Below are 19,962 nucleotides of genomic sequence, written 5' to 3'. Positions count from 1 at the left end.
CTTTATCTGAGAGTCCTTTTCCTGGATGACATGCAAGCTTGGCTTTGGGATGGGCTTGAGGTTAGCTGTAATAAGGGTATATTTCTAACCCAATTATTCATCAGTATGGTTGTATTTAATAGCAGGAAACCATGGGATGCATAAAGATTGTACACTGAATATTCATAAGGAATTTTAGAGTGAATTCAACTACTTGTTTTACAACTACCCAGGAAGGAAGGGGAACATGAATTTCATTTTTCATTCTCCTATGAAAAATACTGTTATGACCTGGAGTTATATCTTTACCCTGAAATAAAATATCATGAAATGTGTATGACATCAGGCTATGATAAAGTAGATGAGTTTTTTAAAGCTAAGTCATTTTACATGTGTTAGACATTGTTAACGCAGTGATAATTTGGGATGTCAGCGATGCACAATGGTGAGGCCAGCATGCTCCTCAGTCCTGTGTTCGGCCTGAATTCCCCAGAGACCCACAGGCATAAAGTCACTGGAACATCGGAAAGGCAAAAACAACCTTATTTGATATTTACTGAACATTTAGGGTGAGGTCACCCTGTCTTTATCTCCCATGAGAAAATTGGATAAACTATAGGAAAGAATAACTACCAAAAACCAACATTGTGCACTCAAAGCAGCATTCTAGCCTAGGATGTCGAGTTGCTGAGAAATGCTAATGGTGCACCTGTAATAGAGACTATTTTAGTCGTCTCTGTGGCCCACACCTAAGAAAATACCTGATCTCTCATAGATGTAATGTTCTTGCTCAGTTCTTTCAGTCAATACATAAGAAACAGAAACTGGGAGACATCAAGAAATTTACCAACTTCAGAAAAATAATCTGACAGGTGCATTTCAAGGCCAGACTCACTTGTCTTCATATATGGAGTTCACATTCTGTCCCTCAACATCATATTTATCCCCATATAATGCATAATTAAAGGAAATTTAATTATATTAAAGTTTAGACTAAAATTTGTGTTTATGTTGGTACCAGCTCTGTCACTAGAGCTATGGAAACTCAGCTAATTCACTCAATTTCATGTGGTTCAATTTTTCCATCTATAGAATGGCAATCAATTTGCCCAATTCATTGAACTAATATAAGACTGAGGAATGGCATATTGTTCCTTGAAGGTAGGAGCTCTATTTAGTAAGATCACACATACCCACACAGACTTTGTGTATTTCATTTGTTTCATTTCATTATACACTGTAAGTTAGGAATGAACTTCTTTATTTATTACAGATTAGTAAAGTAAGGATGCTAACTGCATCTCAAAAATTGTAAAGCCACATTCTTTTCAGAAACCTTTAGGTTCTTAACGGTTTTATCTTAAAATCCAGCTCTGCCACCAGTTACAATATTGTGTGAATTATTTAATGTCTTTGAGATTCAAATTTCAATCATTGAAATCAGGAAAATAATCCCACCTCACTGATTCCTGACACAAATAAAGCATTCACAAAAGCCACCCAGTAAATGCTATGCATCTCTTGAGGCCACGAATATCATTGTATCAGTTCCCACATGTGATCAGAACTAGAGTGTACAGACACAAATCTTTCAAGGCAGCAATGGTGTGTAAACATGTGCACATGCGTGTGGTAGATGGTGACACAGGAGGTATCTGGCTGAAATCCAGTGCTTTATACTATGAAACTCTGACACTCTGTCCCCTTGCACAGTTTACTTTACCTTTTTTTATTTGTTTTGTTTTTCAGAGAATTGACTTCTTTGACACCTCTCTCTCTCTCTTTCTCTCTCTCTCTCTCTCTCTCTCTCTCTCTCTCTCTCTCTCTCTCTCTCTCTCTCTCTCTCACACACACACACACACACACACACACACACACACAAATGATTATTATGAAATATTTCTCTGAGAGACATGGCCCATCTTAACTCCAAAGAGTGAAAATGTTGACAGCTGGTTTTGTGGTCAGGAAGTCCTAGGAGGAACATGAGTGAGGTGAATTCACCTGCATGGTTGCTTGTTCTGTCTGACCTTGTTTGAGTTATAACTCGTGTTGTATCCAGAGAGCAAAAGGGAAGGGGGAAGACAGGACACCGGAAGTACAGTCTTTCAGGGAAATATAAAAATAAAACTCTAAACCTAAAATAGCTTGTGAAAAACACATACACCTATGTGAATAGGGCCAACAGCCTTCATTGAAGGGGGAGGTGCAGCTTGGGAAGCACAGGAGGAAATCTTTAAGACTCTTCTTAAGTATGTAGACTGCCTTCCTCTACGTGCCACTATGTCACAAAATATGAGAGATGAAAAGAACTTGATAGCTCTTGCCTGTCCTCGGCATGAGCTAGAAGCTAATAGAGATTAAGCAAACTGACCCTACTACGAGATCCTACTAAGGGATAAAGCTAAACTCAAACCAGTTCTGGTTGACAATTTCATTCCTTTGGATGGTAACACACACACACACACACACACACACACACACACACACACGCACGCACACACGCACACACGCACACACACACACACACAATTTAACTCTGTCCTTAACCTGCTCAGGAACACTGAATTAGGAAATTTCCTTTCCACGGAAGGCAAATGGGCTCTGCATGCTATGCTGACTATACTCATCATATGAAATGTTCAAGCGTTCATCCTTCTCTATTCCCAGACTTTGAAGTCCATCTTTGATGATCTGCCTTATGGTACTGACCACAACAGAATATTCATCTCTAAGGAGCTGGAGTTTTCCAGTGGCTAATGAGCACAGTTGGGTCCACTTCAGATGGATGTTCATTGTCCTTATTCCATTTGAGGCGACAATGAAACTGATTTCAACATTCTTATGGAAGCCAAATTATAGTTACAGTTAATTATCATGAATACTATTCATGTCATTTCATGTTAACTTTAGAAAGATTTTGTTGTACGGATTATCAACTCAACTTTCTCCTTGTTTTGATGCAATTGGATAAGTAAACAAAACAAAATGGTGGTGATGGTGAGGGGGGTGTCTTGTGCTGGTCCACACTGTCAACTTGACAGGATTTAGAGAGGCAAACTTCTCGGCATGTCTTCTAGGCTTGGTGGACTGAGGTGGAAGACCCACCCTTAAGTGGGTGGTAGTATTGCATGGAGTGAATGAAAAGGGAAAACTAACCAAGGACCAGCATTCATCTCTCTGTTTTTCTGACTGGGACATAATGGACCAGCTGCCTCCAGCTCTTGTGTCCATGACTTGTCTGCCTTGATGAAGTGGACCCTCAAACTGTAAGCCACAATGAACCTTTCCTTCCTTAAGTGGCTTTCATCAGCCATTTTGTCACGGCAACAAGAAAACTGATACAAAACAGAAAGGTAACTCATTCTGGAAGAAAGTCTAGGTTTCTGTACCAGTTTTAGTGTTCCATCACAAATCTTTTTTTTTTTTTAAACTAACATCCATGAGGATTTTGTGGTTGTGAAATGCCAAATTTCAACTCAAAATATTACATTGGCTTAAATGTTCTATTGCTAAGTCTCAAAAGTCTAATTTAACAATATCACTATTAATCTTGGATGTTGAGAATAATACTTCACACAAGGCAATTACTTTTTCTCGTTTCATCTTTATTTCTTATTGTAAAAGATTTTTATTAGAAATGACAGTTAAACATTTTATACACATTTAGAAATTACTTTCTTCAAACTCACCTAAAGAGTTTCCCATAAACCTGACAATAGATACTGTTACAATGCTTTGTATTTTAAGTGTTTCTCTCATAGGCTTACTTTTTAAGAACATAAAATATGTTTGCATGTCTGGCTAGATCTTGTCCAGGGATTATACAAATAATGCAGGGTATTTGCAGCCCAGTGAATTTTTACATGAAGGAATGTACTTATTTGTTCTGTTTTAAATATTTCCTTTAAATGAGATAACATGGACTGCCCATTATGAATATGAAATAGTAGCTCATTCACCTACCATACCACCCACACACTCACATTCTCCTAACACCCCCGAGTTATACACTGAGCAGCTTCGGAGTTGTTTGACAAGAATTTGGTATATAAGGAAATAGTAAAATGGATGGATATTGTATCTTTTAAATATTTTTCTTGGGTAAGTGCTGATTCTCTCTCCATCAAGAATTATACTGACTATAATTAAAATTTTGTCATGTAGATTATTCATAATTAATGCTTTGTTCTTGCTCATTTAATGCTTTTAAAATTATTTTTAGAATATTTGTTTTGAGGTTCATTAATTTCAGTGCTGAGTGCAAGAAGTGTGGGTATCTTTTTGTATCACATTTTCTATTTTTCCCTTCAAAATTCTCAATCCATATTATCATTTACAATGCCTTTATTTTTGCAAGTTCTCCAAATATATCCGCATCACACCATAATTCCAGCATAAACAAAATTTACTGCTCTGCCAACAAATGATTTTTGATGCCTTAGAGTTGAAACATGGCATGTTAAAGTATGAGGAATTATTCACTGATGGTGTATACCCTGCTTTCCTCCAGACAGATGTGTGAGCTGTCTTCTTATCATATGTTAATATTAATTGAGTCAAAAATATTCCTTTCTGTGAGCCCACAGACAGCTTTGGTAAGGACCTGATATCACTAAGAAGAAGAAAAAAATTCTGTGAAGTTAGATTTGTCCTTTTAACTTCTCTCTCTACCACTCCGCATTCTTTGTGCATCCCCCTTATATACGATGATTCCTTTTCACAATGATTTTTAATTGGTAGGGCATTCCTTGAATTCTTACCTATTTGCCTGGTAGTTTAAATGCTTAAAAAGCCATCAAATAAATAGCAATGAAAGGCAAAACTGAGGAAGTAGCCCATATACTAAAAATTAGGAGAGATACCACACACCTTTGTGTGGTGCACACAGGGGCCTGATAAGAGGGTATATTTGATGAATCAGTTTATCCCTAGCCCTATAGATTTCAGTGGCATTAGGTGTGCACTTCAGGAGTGTTAGTCAAGTAGAATAATTCACTTAAATTGGATGTATGAGATTTCTTGTCACTGATAAACAGAGGCGACAGAAATAACTCAAGGAGGAAGAACTTGTTTTGTGCATGGCTTCAGAGGTAGTCCACAGAGCCTGGGAGGGTGTGGTGGAGCAGTGCACTACACACCTTAGCAGCCGGATAAGAGACAAGCCACAGCATAAGGGAGTGCCCTACTCCATCCAGGCATCATCTTCCACGATTCTATCATGTCTGAGTAGTGTAATAAAAGTTTGAATCCACCAATGCATAAATTATTGGTTACTTATGTAAGAATTCTCATGATCTGATTATCTCTGAAACTGCTCTCCCAGACACACCCAGAGGTGTGTTTTACGTATCTCAAGCCTATCAAACAGACCAGATTAAATGTCGGATAAATTAATCAGGTAACAATGTGAACTGTTGGTTGAAGGGTCAGGTAAAGATCAATGATACTGGAAAGAATTCCCAGAATTACAGAACAAAGAAACGAAGAGGATGACAAATCACTTCGGGTTGTTCCGTGGGAAACTCTGCACATTCTCAAGAGTCCACTCAACTGCTAAAGGGTTAGAGAGAAACTGGTTTGCCTAATACACCATCCTTCTCATAGACCACTGGTTTTCTTTGGCAGTCTGTACATTTGTATACCACATTAAAAGTAGGGCTGTGTATTCCAAGAATACTATTACAAGATGATTTCAATCCATTGTTTCCCATTGCAACTAGGAGACAAATAGTAGTTAGTTTTGTTCTTGCTGTTGTTGTTGTTGTTGGATAGCTTCAGCATAGATTCTGTTCTTCACACTGAAATAGCTTCATTAAAAATATTTCCATTATTCATACTTCTGTTTGTTATACTATTTGGGTGAGCTGACTTTCTCATCCTTGGATACCTTCACACAGTGCTTTGTTTATTCTCCTAGCTTGAAATACTCTGTCAAAACCTTACCTATTTGACTTTTGTTGAGTTAGTAGTCGCTCTTATTTTCAGTTCTCTGCCCTTATTGATTTGGATTCTTTATGGCTTCTCACTGTGCTTTCGATTCTTTCTGGCTTCTGAATTCCTTCTTCCTCAAAGATCATTTCTTGCTATCACTTTCAAATCATATTGCATTGTTTCTATAAAAATAAACTTCAAAATATTTTAGGTAGGTATTCTAGTTTGCTTTCTGTTGTGATAAACACCATGAACAGAAGCACTGTGATAGGAGGAAAATGTTTATTTGACTTATGTTTCTAGGTAACAGTCCATCGTTGAGGGAAGAATGAAACTGAAGCAGAGACCATGGAGGAATGCAGCTCACTTCCTTGCTCTATGGTTCATGTGTAGCTGGCTCTCCTGATAGTGCCACCCACAGTAGGTTGAAAACTCCTCTCTCAATCATCAACTAAGAGAATCTCTCACTGACATGGCCATAGACCATTCTGATGAGGCAATTCTTCAACTTTGGTTCCTTCATCCTAGAAGACACTAAACTGTGCCAAGCTGTGAAGACAGAACTGTATACAGCTCACTTTTTTATATCTAAATCCCTTCTATTTCTTTTTTAAATTACATTTATTTATGTGTGTATATGTGTATTGTTCTCTCTCTCCCTGTGTGTGTGTGTGTGTGTGTGTGTGTGTGTGTGTGCGCGCGCGCGCGCATGGACATGCCACAGTGTTTATGTGGAAGGCAGAGGACAGCTTGTGAGAATAAGTTTTCATCTTCCTTCTTATGGGTTTCAGGAACTCAACTCCGGTAGTCAGGCTTCGTTCTAAGTGCTTTTACCTGTTAACTCATCTTGCTGACGCACTTTTATTTCTTAGTATGATAAAAATGTTTTATTTATTCTTTGTATCAATCTGAAAAATGTCATGTAGATTACCAAACTTATGTTTGCTCTTCTAATAATATTCTACTACAGATAGGTCTCACCTTTATGGTAACACACAAACGCTTTGCTTTCTTACCCATAGTCACTTTGCAGCCCATAGCTCATGTTCCCTTACTTCCCTTTTAGACGTTCCAAGCTCTTAGTGTTCAAAGTACCATAAGTATCCTTCAGTCTCTCTTAGGAATTGACTCGAGACACTTGGCTTCAAGCATCATTTTGGATTGCCTGCATCATTATCTTTTTTCATATGCATCTAAAAATCCCTTTTCAAAAGCACTCATCTCAGAAAAGATGTTAGAAAAGACGGACATTAGCATTTTTCCCTTGGATGTTTCTCTTGCAGAGTATATGCTTTTATAAATCTAAGCATGTATCCTTTACCCATTTCAGCATGTATCAATTCCATAGTCACTTATCTTTTCCCACTCTTTGGGCCCTTCAAACCTTGCAACTAAACTGTCTGTTAGACATCTCTGTGTCTCATCCACCTGTTGACTTCTGGGAAGGACCCTGCACAAACAATGCATTTCCATGTCTGATTCTGTTTGCTCATATTCACAACCAAATAAAACATAGCTTCTTTGTAATCTTAACACAAGTCTCTGTGTTGTGATTGGGGATTAAGCTTAGTGTCTGTATACTGAAATCTAACACATTTCACTTAGTCATCTCAGGAATCCTGTTTAGGAGATATTGACAACTTTCCCATGCAAATGGCTACTTTGGATATGCAGATTCATTAAGGAGCAATGGCCCTAGTAGGGACTGCCACTTCTGTATATACTTGGAGTTAGTGAATTAAAGGGGAAGTTCACTCAGGTTCACTCTCATGTTCATGTCCATGCAAGTTGAGAACCTAAGCCTAAAAGGGACTTCATAAGGTCAAATCGGAGCGGGTCAACATTAGATCTGCACTGTGGAGCTCAGACCCAGCTCCACCATGTCTGAACATGCTGGTGCACTTAAAAAAAATCTAGTCATACTTTTACCCTAAAATTTCAGAAGTGTCACTTCTGACTCCTGTTGTTAATAGTAACACTCATTTCAGGAGTACATTTTTTCCCTTAATTCTCTCTGCCTTCTCATTTTGTAGAATGAAAGTTAAATAACCCAAATAATAACTTTGCAATCACTACAGAAAAAAATACCAGCTCTGCTAGAATGAAGCAGGATAGTTGTCTCTTGTTATCATTATGGTATATAGGTGTAGAATATAAAAATAATAATTTGCACTCATCTCACTTCTTTCACTCCAGTGTCTCAAGTCCCTGAGTGTAAGTGGTCTCATTAAGTTTACCAAACCAATTTAACTCTAACATAATCTTAACTCATTCCCCAAACCCACTGAGGCCATCCTGTCATGAATGCTTAACGTTACCATTTAAAATTCCAAGTATTCAGCAGATATGTTTAACCTTCTGGCAGATAAACTCAGCCACTCAGTTATGTACTAAATCACATAAGACCCTCTAGATAAGGAGGAGACAATGATACCCCTGTGTTTATCTACCACAAGCACTCTTATGTACCCAAACCCCAAATTCACGAATAGCTGGATTCATTGGAATAACTTTGGTTGTATGGACAGAACAGCAAGAAGAATTGCTGTTATCAAGATATTTAGAAACAAGGCATGGGAAGATACTTCATAGCTTAGAGCACTGGTTGCTCTGCCAGAGGACACCGGATTGCTTCCTCCCCCACATGGTGGCTTTTAACCCTCTGTAATGCCAGTCCTTGGGGACCTGACACTGTTTCCTAAAACACTCACATATATAAAATAAATAAATAATTTAGAAATTTTCTAAGAAGGTAAAATTAAAAACAAAGTCCATTGGTTTTTAAGACTATGTTCATTTAAGCAGCATATGTTGCTCTTACATTTATTTCATTCTATTCTAGGGATAATGGACTTACAAATTACTTACAGGAAGTAAAGAAATGCTTAACAAATACTGCATTTGGTAGAATATGGAAACCTCTACGAAGCCAATACACGTTTTTAACTCTCTAACCTAGTGCCCAATTTTGTAATGCCACATAGTAGGTATTAATATGTGTCTGATGGATAAATAACAAAGCAGTATGGTAATGACCTAGGAGTCGATCTGGCATGGCCCAACAAGGCTTTCTAAAGGACAAAGAATTTGATGTGAGCTCTTCGGCTAGAGAAATGACTCTAAAAGAAAGTGGCATGCCAGTGGCACACCAGGAAGAGACCATCACACAGACACAAAGACACAGAGGCAGGAAAGCACAAGGCAGCTTTTAGAAATATCAAATTGTCACTTTGGCAGTTCAGCACAGGAAAACTGTAAAAGACAGTAATTAGATGAGCCTGAAAAAATTAGATTGAAGCCAGGCTGCTGAATCTAGAGATCCCTATGTTAGGGGGTGCAGATTTTCTTCTTGAAGAAAGCTCTGGGCATTTCTGTTTAGTGTGCCATTTATCAGCTTTGTCATTTGCTAGAGAATCAACATCTTTGATCTTGCTTCTGAAGCTATCAATGTCTTCAAAAGCTGGTTCGAATTTATTAGATTGACAGCTACTCTTGAAGAAGCTGCTGAAGAGACGTCTGCCAAGTCTAGCTGCCCCAGAAGAGAATGACAGCAAAAGGAGGAGATCCACCCTAAGGGTGATCATTGTGAGGTAGTGTCCCTCACTTCATTACTATCACCACTTACAGTGTTACCACACCAATGAGACACATCATGGTACTTTAATTGTAGGTGACCTTAGTGTTAATCCTCGAAGATATTTTTAATATTTATGTTTATATTTAATTTGGTGTGTGCATGGGTGTCTGTGTGTGAGTATGTGCATGGGAGTGTGGGTATCCGGAAAGGCCAGTAAACATCAGTTTCTCTGGAGCTGGAGTTACAAGCAATTATAATCTACCAAACGTGTTTGCTGGGAACTAAACGTGTCTTATTCCAGAACAGTATGAGCTCTTAATTTCTGGGCTGTCTCTTCAGCCTCATTCTTTAGAGATTTAATGAGCAAATCTTAGCACATGGGAAGAATTTCACAAAGAATGGAATTTTTCAGAGACCCTTTATGCACTATAAAATACAGCTGCTATCTAATGACAGATTAATCTTTAGAGAAAAATGGCATAGAACAGACTTCCTAGATACACACAGATGCCCCATTAATCCCGCGTGAATACACAGAATCAACTCAAGGGAAATTAAGGTATAATCCACACCTAAGGAAGGAACTTAGAACCATGCTGACAAGACCAGACACCCTTAAGTCCTAGAGGATTTATGGTATTTAATTTTGTCTTCTCAGATACCTTGTGAGTTTACTATTACTATTCTCATTTGACAGTCAAAAAATTAAGATAAAATGGTTTGAGTAATTGGTCTAAACTGAAAAAGTAGCAGAGCTAGAAACCAAATCAAATTTATCTGTTTATAAAGTCTTCCTTTATGATATTCCTTCTCAAATATTCTTTATAAATTCTTTCTCAAATATAAATTCTATAGTACTATTTATCAATTTTTTTCTCAAATATTCCATAACCCTAGAGTGTAACTTAGTGTACAGGAAACACAATAAGACATTAATTAAAAAGATCTTCTCCAATATATGACCACATGAATTCCTGATCATGGCCTCATATCCTTTTAGCTTTTTGGCTTCACATTTTTCCAAACATTTCTACGCTGCAGTTTCCATATTTACACAACAACAGGGAAAGGTTAGTAGCAGAATATTACAGTAAGCCCTTACCTTTATCTAGTTATTGTGTGATTGAGATGATTTAATTCATGTGAAAGGCTCTTGAGAACGACAGAAAAAAAATCCTCCTTAATGGTGGCTATTATTAAGCAGTGAAAACCTCATCAAAACAGCATTGTTTAGACAACACGAAGAATATTTCCTTGACCCTGATCAGTAGCTGAAGTCCACATCCACCTAAAGAGAAGCTTCTGCGAAATCCCGTGCTGTAGTATACTCACCCACCAAAGAACATATAGAGCATTAGCAAATGGTAAAAGCCACAGGCACGTATCTGCTCTTTGGAAAGTCAACCCCAGCTCTGGTGATTTTCCTGATTATGATTAACGTGGCTAATCAACACCCTTGTTATCTGTTTCTCCACATTAGTAAAAAGCTTCAGATTAAGAAGATGGACTTATTATGTTTTTAAAGAAAACTTACCCATGTATTCGAGAGATCCATATCTGTGTAAGAAGACTTGAGACGCAGTTGGTGTCCACAGGAGCAACAGCCGCCCCAGTGGCCTCCTTGGGCAATTGGAAAATCAACACCTATCCAGGGTGGGTTTTGTGGAAACGGTTTCCAGGTCTTCCACAGTGGAACTCCAGCTTTGTAAGGAGACACTGTGTCTTCCAGGATGTGCCCATTTGAAGTGCTGGTTCTATCCCCGGGTGCAGAAGGAGACTCCGGTCCAGCATCCAGTTCTTCCCATTTCCTTGTGTACATGTTAACATCTTTCTTCTCTTGGGATTTGGTTAATTTCACACAGGATAGCACTGTGTCATCACCACCTGATGATGAAAGAACATGAGCTAAAACTCAAGACTAATGATTCATTAAATGTAGAAAATATATGTACTGTGCTTTCTGTTTAATAGACATGGATGAACAGCATGGGATAAGACAGGAGATCATTAAATTTCACAAAGCAATTTATAATCATCTGATTCTTTTAAAAAATAAGTACTTTTGGTGTGTAAAGTTGTTTTATGAAAGTCACATTTTCCTCAAACTGTTTGAAATGGTATCTGTTGATTAACATTAATAAGATTTAAATGAATAGTCCTATATGCAAAGGGCATATTGAAAGACACTTGAGGAAAAACTACAAATTAAAAAACATATCCACATCCTATAAGCATAACTTGGAGTGTTTCTATTCATAAATATTTTAAAATTTGAAGCCATATGTATAAAAAATCATCATTAAGAAAAAAATCAAATCACTTGCCTCACTTAAAAAACTGAAATCCCAGTAGATGGTACTGAAAGAGTATTTGCATTTAGATTTTCTGTTTTAATATTTTTCTTCATTGATATTTTGCATGATATATATCTCACTGAAATATTTTGCAATATCAACAAAAATATGGAAGAAAGCAGAAAAAGGTAGCACATCTTCAGTATTATAAAGTGCATTAGTAAGATTTCTATGTGAAAAGGTGGCAATGAGTTTGATGAAATAACCCTTGTCCTCAGGGGATTGTTCCCAAGACCTTGTTGATCCAACTGTGGATAGTATGCAAGCTTATATAGATTATAATTGATTAAGTTTAATTTATGAAGTAGACACAGGGACTAACTATATTAATGCAATATGCAGTTAAAATAATATGCTGTTTTAAAAGTTACATGAATGTTCTCTCTCTCTCTCTCTCTCTCTCTCTCTCTCTCTCTCTCTCTCTTATGGTACACATAGCTTATAAAGAATATATACTGGATAAAGGAGTGATTTGTGTCACTGAATAGAAGGACCAGGGCATCGTCAGACATCAGCATTTATAAATTGTTTATATCTGAGATTTTCCATTAATATTTTCTGCTATGCATTAATTATGGCCAGTTTAAACTGTGGAAAACAAAACTGCATATGAAGAGGGGCTACTGTCATATATGAAATAATTACAAATACAAAAATGTGAGTAACTCGAGGATAATTGCTCTATATTTGAATCTCAACTAGTGCAAGCAAAAATATGGTGTACAGAGTTTTATAAATAAAAAATTACATATCGGCATTGCATGACACAGGCATAGCACCTTTCTCCACTCACACAAGAGAATTTACAAATACTGTCTTCTACGTCCTGGAAATGGAAACAGAGGACACCATTAACCCTTATTGTTCCTCTGACCTTTACCCACTGCACTCTCACCTGATTGGTTATGAGGAAGTGATGGGGTGAAATTCAGAAACTGCGGTTAGGATTTCTGTTTTCAAATAACAATAAAGAAGAGCTCGAAGGTCAATAATTCCGTTAAGACCTTATCGAAGCAGATTTCGCTAATACAAGAGTGGCCAATCCAGACTGCAACCCACAGCTCCAGAGAGGCTAGCTAACAGGGAAAGACCCTAGGAGGGACACATGGATGACCCTGCAAAGGAGAAGTGGATGAGATCTACATGAACGGACTCGGTGCGGGGAGGGGGCGGGGGGGGGGCCAGAGGGCAAGGAGTGGAGCATGAGAACATAGGGAAATGGGAGGGTCAAGATGGAACAGGGACAGAGTGGGAGGCCAGGGAGGGAGATACCATGAGAGATGAGGACATCATGGGAATAGGAAGAGGCAGGGTGCTGGGGGGGCTCTCAGGAATCCACAAGGTTAACCCCACCTTGGTCTGCTGACAGTGGTCCAGAGGGTGCCTGGACTAGTCTAATCTGGTGACTGATTTAACAAAAAACGTAGCTGTCATCATAGAGCTTTTGTCTAGCAACTGATGGAGGCAGATGCAGAGATCCATGGCCAGGTACCAGGCTGAGCTCTGGGAATCCAACTGATGAGAGAGGAGGGATTCTGCAGGGGGGACATCGAGACCATGATGGGAGGACGTGCAGAGATGACCGGCCACACTAGTGGAAGCCCATGAACTGGCTGTGGAGCCCCCATGGGACTGGACTAGGCCCTCTGGATACAGAAGACAGTTGTTTGGCTTGAACTATTTGAGGAGCACCCAGACAGAGGGATCGGGATCTGTCCCTGGTGCATGGGTAGGCTTCTGGATTCCAATGCCTGTGGTGTGGCACCTTGTGTAGCCTTTGTGCAGTGGGAAGGGGCCTGGACCTGCCTAGGCTCAGTGTTCCGGGCTCTGCTGACTCCCCATGGGAGACCTTGATTTGGGGGATGTGGGGATGTGGGGATGTTGGGTGGCTTGGGAGAGAGGGCTGGGGGTTGGGAGGAGGGAGGAAGGGAGAATCTGTGGAGTGAGTAGAAAATTTCTTAATAAAGAAAATGAAAAAAAAAAAAAAGAGTGGCCAATCCTTCTTTAGAGACATTGGACCATTTGCTGAGCTTACTCACGGGGCTCTATTAACACCGGCTTCATCTCTTCCAGGCTCTGCACTCTGGCTTTTTTGATCCACAGCCATTTCTGCAGTCGTTCTAATGTCCTCGTTGATCCCACTGGGTCACCACCTGATTTGATGGCCTAGAACAAACACAGCCCAAGATAAAGTCAAATTATTCTTCATAAAAGATTAAATATAAAATATGCCAAGATCATAAATGTGAGGAAATTAATAATGTGGTCTTAAAACCTGAAGCCTGGACAATTTAAGCAATAGCTTGAAAGCACACCATGTGTTGGGGAGTTCAAAATTATAAAATATCTTATATCTAGTTAGCTAAAGCAGAGGAGTTTTAGCAATCTATTTTTTACCTCAAAATTCAAGAAAATGGGATGAGCACAGAACAATCTAGAAATGCCTCACTCTTGCCCCGTATGAGATGGTAGAAAAGACGAGGTCCTTCACAGCCAAAGATTTGGGTCATCAGGCTTGACATTGCTTCTAGCAAGCATTGGAAGACACAGATAGAAGACATGAAAAGAGGGCACTATAGGGAGGCAAGAAAAATGCAAAGTCCCTTTGTTTTCCTTCTAGACATTACTGTAGAGCTGACTTAGATGATGCCTGTAATTCTGACACAAAAAAGACTGAGACAGGTGAATCTCTGAGAGTTTGGGGGCATCCTGGTCCACATAGAGTTCCAGGCTAGCCAGGGAGAAATAGTGAGTCCCTCTCTCAAAAATTAACTAATTAATTAATCTCTGGGGAAACTGCATTTGATTTCAAGTATGAAATAGTTTTCAAAAATATGTTACATTAAAAGGCCTTTGGTTTCTAAAAGGTACACACTGAATGATAAAAATCTAGTTACACCACACCACATTATGCTCTAATAAATCAGCATCGCTTATTATGTCAAAGTAAGGATAAAAGGAATTAGCATGGAATGAATGAGGTCTTTTTTTAAAAAGTTGTACTTATTTATTTTATGTATGTGGGGGACAGAGTCATGCCCTGTCACAGAGCACTCCCGTGGTGGTCAGAGGACAACTTGCAAGAATGAGTTCTCTCCTTGCACCATGTGTGTCTCGCAGATGAAACTCAAGTGGTCGGGCTTGGTGGCAAGTTCTTTACCTGCTGAGCCATCTTACCTGCTCTGAACTAATGACTTTGGGAGTTTCTTTGGAAAACAAAAATTAGTAATTGCCATTAGCTCAATGTCACTGAATTTTTATTCATTTTATCCATTACATTTTAAGGATATTCTTCTTCTTAGGGCTTTTAAAGAGTTTGGAGTTTAATATTTTGTGTGCTGAGTTTCATATTAATTTGTATTTTGTTATATTTACATATGTGAGGATAGATTTAGATAGAGATAGATCATAGATAGATAGATAGATAGATAGATAGATAGATAGATAGATAGATAGATAGATAAGTAGATGAGATAGAGAGAGAGAGAGAGAGAGAGAGAGAGAGGGAGATAGATAGATAGATAGATAGATAGATAGATAGATAGATAGATAGATAGATAGTTAGATAGATGTTAGATTTATTTTTATTTTCTGGACAGAAGAATACTTTGCCCTCTCTTTTCATCTCCTTTTGATTGATCAGCTGACCCATGGCATCTAAGTAGATGTTGCATTTTCTGAGCAGTGACTCATTTGCTTCCTCATTACTATGTGACTGTGGCATATCAGAAGATGCTTAATTTTCCTTCGAAAGGCACTATATGCTCATATGCTTGAAGAAGTATTCGAAAGTAAAGGCTGTCAGGCAGACAAGCATTTCCAATATTTATAATCAGATTTTATTTTGCTCTTTAAGAATGACTTTGAACAACCGATAGGAACCTCATGTCCCGTCTGTGTATAATAGCACCTAAGGAAGAAATGTGACATTTTGTCAGTGCAAGCCATACTGCTTACATTAAATAAATGGGAAAATATTGAAATAGCTTTAATCTTTCAGAGAGTGCTATGATGCGATATTCTTAGATATGCAAAATCCTCCCTCTCTTTCCAAAGGTCATGTTTGGTTCAACACAATTTCCATTGCTATTTATTTTGGGTATTATTTTCTCAGTATTCCTTCCCAGTGCTTTCTGAGTTACTCTGCTTTATAGACTCTTACAACTCAAAAAGACCTATTTTCTCATCTTTAGCCCCTTCCACAAACAATAAACTGACATCTCATAGCCGTTTTTTCTTTTCTCTGCTTCTTTGCTTATGGCAGCCGCCTCCTGTCACAGCCAAAGCTTAATTGTAACACTGAACACTGGCTTGGTAGCCTCCTCTCCCCTTCTTTGTGAGAAAGGCTTTTATTTGATTTGGGAAAAGGTGTTATATAGCAGGGAAGGGGAACTTCATGTTAATGATTTGCCCTCAGGATGAAGAGAAGCATTTGGAAGGTGTCTAAATTCTGAGAAGAGAGATTTTATGACCTAGAGGTTTGACAACAAACTGACCTCTTACTATTTTCTTCACACTCTGTAATAGCCTTTTTAAAGCACAATATTGTTATTTTCTGTATTATGTTCACTTACTCATCTTTGAATTGCCACTTTCCAGTCTACTATATTTGGTTTTTATCCCTGTATACTTAGAATGGTAGTACACAGCTTAGCATATATTTGTTTAATATGTGTTTTTTATTTCCTAAGAAATAAATTATCCTTAGTAAATTTTTAATCTGGACTATGTACTTTCTGGACTACTGTTATTGGATAGTATAAGTTATTACTATAAGAGTTTTAAAATACTAAAATATTTATTAAAAATTTATAAAAATATTTAAAATAATCTTCATCTTTATTTTCAAATCTGTTACCTATAGATGTATAATAATTGTGACCCAAATTTATAATCATGCTCCCTTTAAGAAAATGAGCTTAATATTTAGTCAACCAATAAAGCACCTATGTGCATTAGACACTCTATTCACATTAGGCTTTGAAGAAGGAGATGAGTTGGCTGATTTCTACATAAGCCTGGAGAAAAAAATATATAAATAAGAAAATATGAGATAAGAAGTGTTCTGTTAAAAGTTAAGAGGGTGAATGCATGAGGCCAGAGAAAGGGGTTCATTCATTTAGACTGTGTATTTAGCATATTCTTCTTTGAAAACACTAAGATTAAGGTCTTATTTCTGTTGCTATGACAAATGCCCTGACCAAGAAACAACTCAGAGGAGAAAGAATTTATTTAGCTTACAATTCCAGGTTACAGACCACGGTAGCAAGAAGATCACAGTGATAGGAGATTGAAGCAGCGAGTAACATGACATTCCATAATCAAGAGCAGAGAAAACTGCATGCACCATTGCTTGCTTGCTTCTGCACAGCTACCTTCCTCTTCTCATACTGCTCAGGACCCTCTGCTTAAGGAATGGTATGCCCACAATGGACTTGATCTTCCTACAACAACCAACAATCAAGACAACCTTTCAAAAATATCCATAGGCCAACCCGATATAGATAATTCCTCATTAAGACACGTGTCCCAGGTGATTTTAGGTTGTGCCAAGTTTATAGACAAAACTAATGGGGGCACAGACCAAAATGAGGAAAAATAGCCAACATGTGAAGATAGGGATAGTTTTGGATTCAATAGATGATCAGGAAGGACCTGAAGGATTTGAATAGATGTGGTGGTTTGAAAGAAAATGGCATCCATAGGCCCATAAGGAGTGTCACTATGAGAAGCTGTGGCCTTGTTGGAGGAAGTGGTCACTGAGGACTGGCTTTGAGTTCTCAGATTCTCAAGCCACACCTAGTATGGCATTCACTTCCTGCTGCCTTTCTGGCTGTAGAACACTCAAGTCCTTCTCCAGCACCCTGTCTGCCTGCACATTGCCATGACAATAATAGACTAAACCTGTGAACTGTAAGCCAGCCCCAATTAAATGTTTCCTTTGTAAGAGTTGCTGTGGTCATGATGTCTCTTCATAGCAATAAAACCCTAAGATACAAGCTGAAATGGGTCAGCCATACAAAGAATAGAGGGAAGAAACTTAGATTATTCAAGGGTTCAAAAACTGAGATCCTGAGAGAAATCTTACATGTATACCTCAGGAAAGAAAGAAGAAAAGACTCCAGAAATGGACAAATGCTCTTCAAGGAGGTCTTGGTAGAGCACATTGAAGAATATTCAGATTCTAAGGGGAGAGTCACAACTTGGTTTATATTTTGTTCATCTCCCTTGAATTTTGACCTCCTTTTTATGAACTTTCCTAGTAACATTGGAATATGCTCTAATCTCATCGTTAATTCATTGTCTTACCACTTTTTTCAATTAACTTTTGTAGGCCTGTGTGTGTGTGTTATTATGTGTACTTCCTTTTACTTGGTCGCTTGTTTAAGGCACCCTTAGCTACTTGTCAATTAGCCTGTGTACCTCCCTCTTTACTTTAATTGCCCATGAGATCCCAGGGAGCATTTTCAAGCTCCGTGGCTTTTAGTACCCTTTGGGCACAGTCCTTCTGAAAATACTTTGCTTTCTGTTCCTGTGACACTATATTCCACTGGTTGCCTTGGGGTTTTTTTTTAGCTGTTTCTTTTCTAATTTGTATATGTTGGCAACTTCCTTTTCTTGAAATTAAATGCTTACATTCCTTTAGGGCCAACTCTGGAGCCTCCCCTAACATCATCATCATTTTCTTCATATGTACACTCACATGTGCACACCCACACACAAGTCTGTTACCAGAACCTATGACAAAGACTCATAAGCTGCACCTTTCTCCCAAACTCCGTTTGGAGCTCCAGATCCCTAAAGCAGACAGGCTATTTAAAATGATTTATAAAGATGATTAAGACTAGCTGGGAGTTTTTTCCCAAGAGGATTCACATCCAGTCTTCCCCACCTCACTGAATGCCGTCTTCTTCATCTACCTAACTGAACACTCCATAAATCAGAGCACAGTCTACTCTCCTCCAACTGGAATGTATTCTGGAATCTATTCCTTTGTTGCCATCCTCACTGCGACCATGCTAGCTTAGCTTTTTCTCATTGAAAGTATTTGCCGGGTCTCTAACTGGTTTTCTTCTCACTTCTGTCTTTCTTTGTAAGGAAGAGTCCTCTTTGAAAGCTGCAAATCACCATCCAAATGGTAATTATATGTGACTTCCAATGTGATTTTTCATATGTACATATTTAGCATGTAAAATTTTTTTCTTTCATATATATTTAGAAGTATGAATGTTAAAATCTTTTAGTTCATTTTCTTGTACATTTTTATATATTGTATAAAGTTTATTGGGAATTCAAAATTAAGTGTATCTCATTTTCTCATACTTTGCTTGACTTGGGATTTTAGAATAAATATTAGAAATTGGTATCAGTGAATTATTGAACTTAATTAGTCATACAATCACATTTTATGAACTTGGGTAGAAATTTTGGACATATAGTCAGCTGGAATATTTAAAAAATGAGAAGACCCTAATTGACTTCACCACAGAAAGATGATTTATTAATAACAGAATTGTGATGAGAATCAAGTATTCTGGCCTTTAGCTCAATGTTTGTTCTAAGACATTTTTATAAGGCAGCATAATAACTAGTGATCTAGTGTTAATATCCAAATGAAGACTAACCAAATTCAGTGTGTTATTTGTTGATTAAATACAGTTTTCTGGTACAACAAGTAAGTCGGATACACTCCCAGGTTTGTAGGCTCATCATCATAAATTCAGAAGTAGATACTTAAATTTGCATAGTTTTAAATATAGAGCTATAGACATTATAACTATATGCATGTCCTAGAAGGGCATTCACATCTCTTGATTTACCCATTCCTGCATCAGAGATGAAACTTAGGCTTGTAGAGACTCACTGGTCCACACCACTGAACTGTCTGAACCACACTGTCTTCGGGTCCTTAATGAACCAAGCTTGGAAATCACTGTGGTAATCCTTGCACAAATGAAAAACTTCCTTGCTATTCTTTCTCCTGTTTTAATTTATGATTTAGAACCATGTTTCTTTTTATAGCATCATCTTCCAAAATTGTTGCTTTAGAGAATCCCAGTCACCTGAAAGCTACCTTATATGGTTTCTTCTACTGGACAAAGATTGGGTGTATTTTAT

This window comes from Peromyscus eremicus, chromosome 12 (assembly GCF_949786415.1).
Source record: "Peromyscus eremicus chromosome 12, PerEre_H2_v1, whole genome shotgun sequence".
Taxonomy (NCBI): Eukaryota; Metazoa; Chordata; class Mammalia; order Rodentia; family Cricetidae; genus Peromyscus; species Peromyscus eremicus.
The sequence above is the reverse complement of the archived record's forward strand: the minus strand, read 5'-3'. Positions refer to the sequence as shown.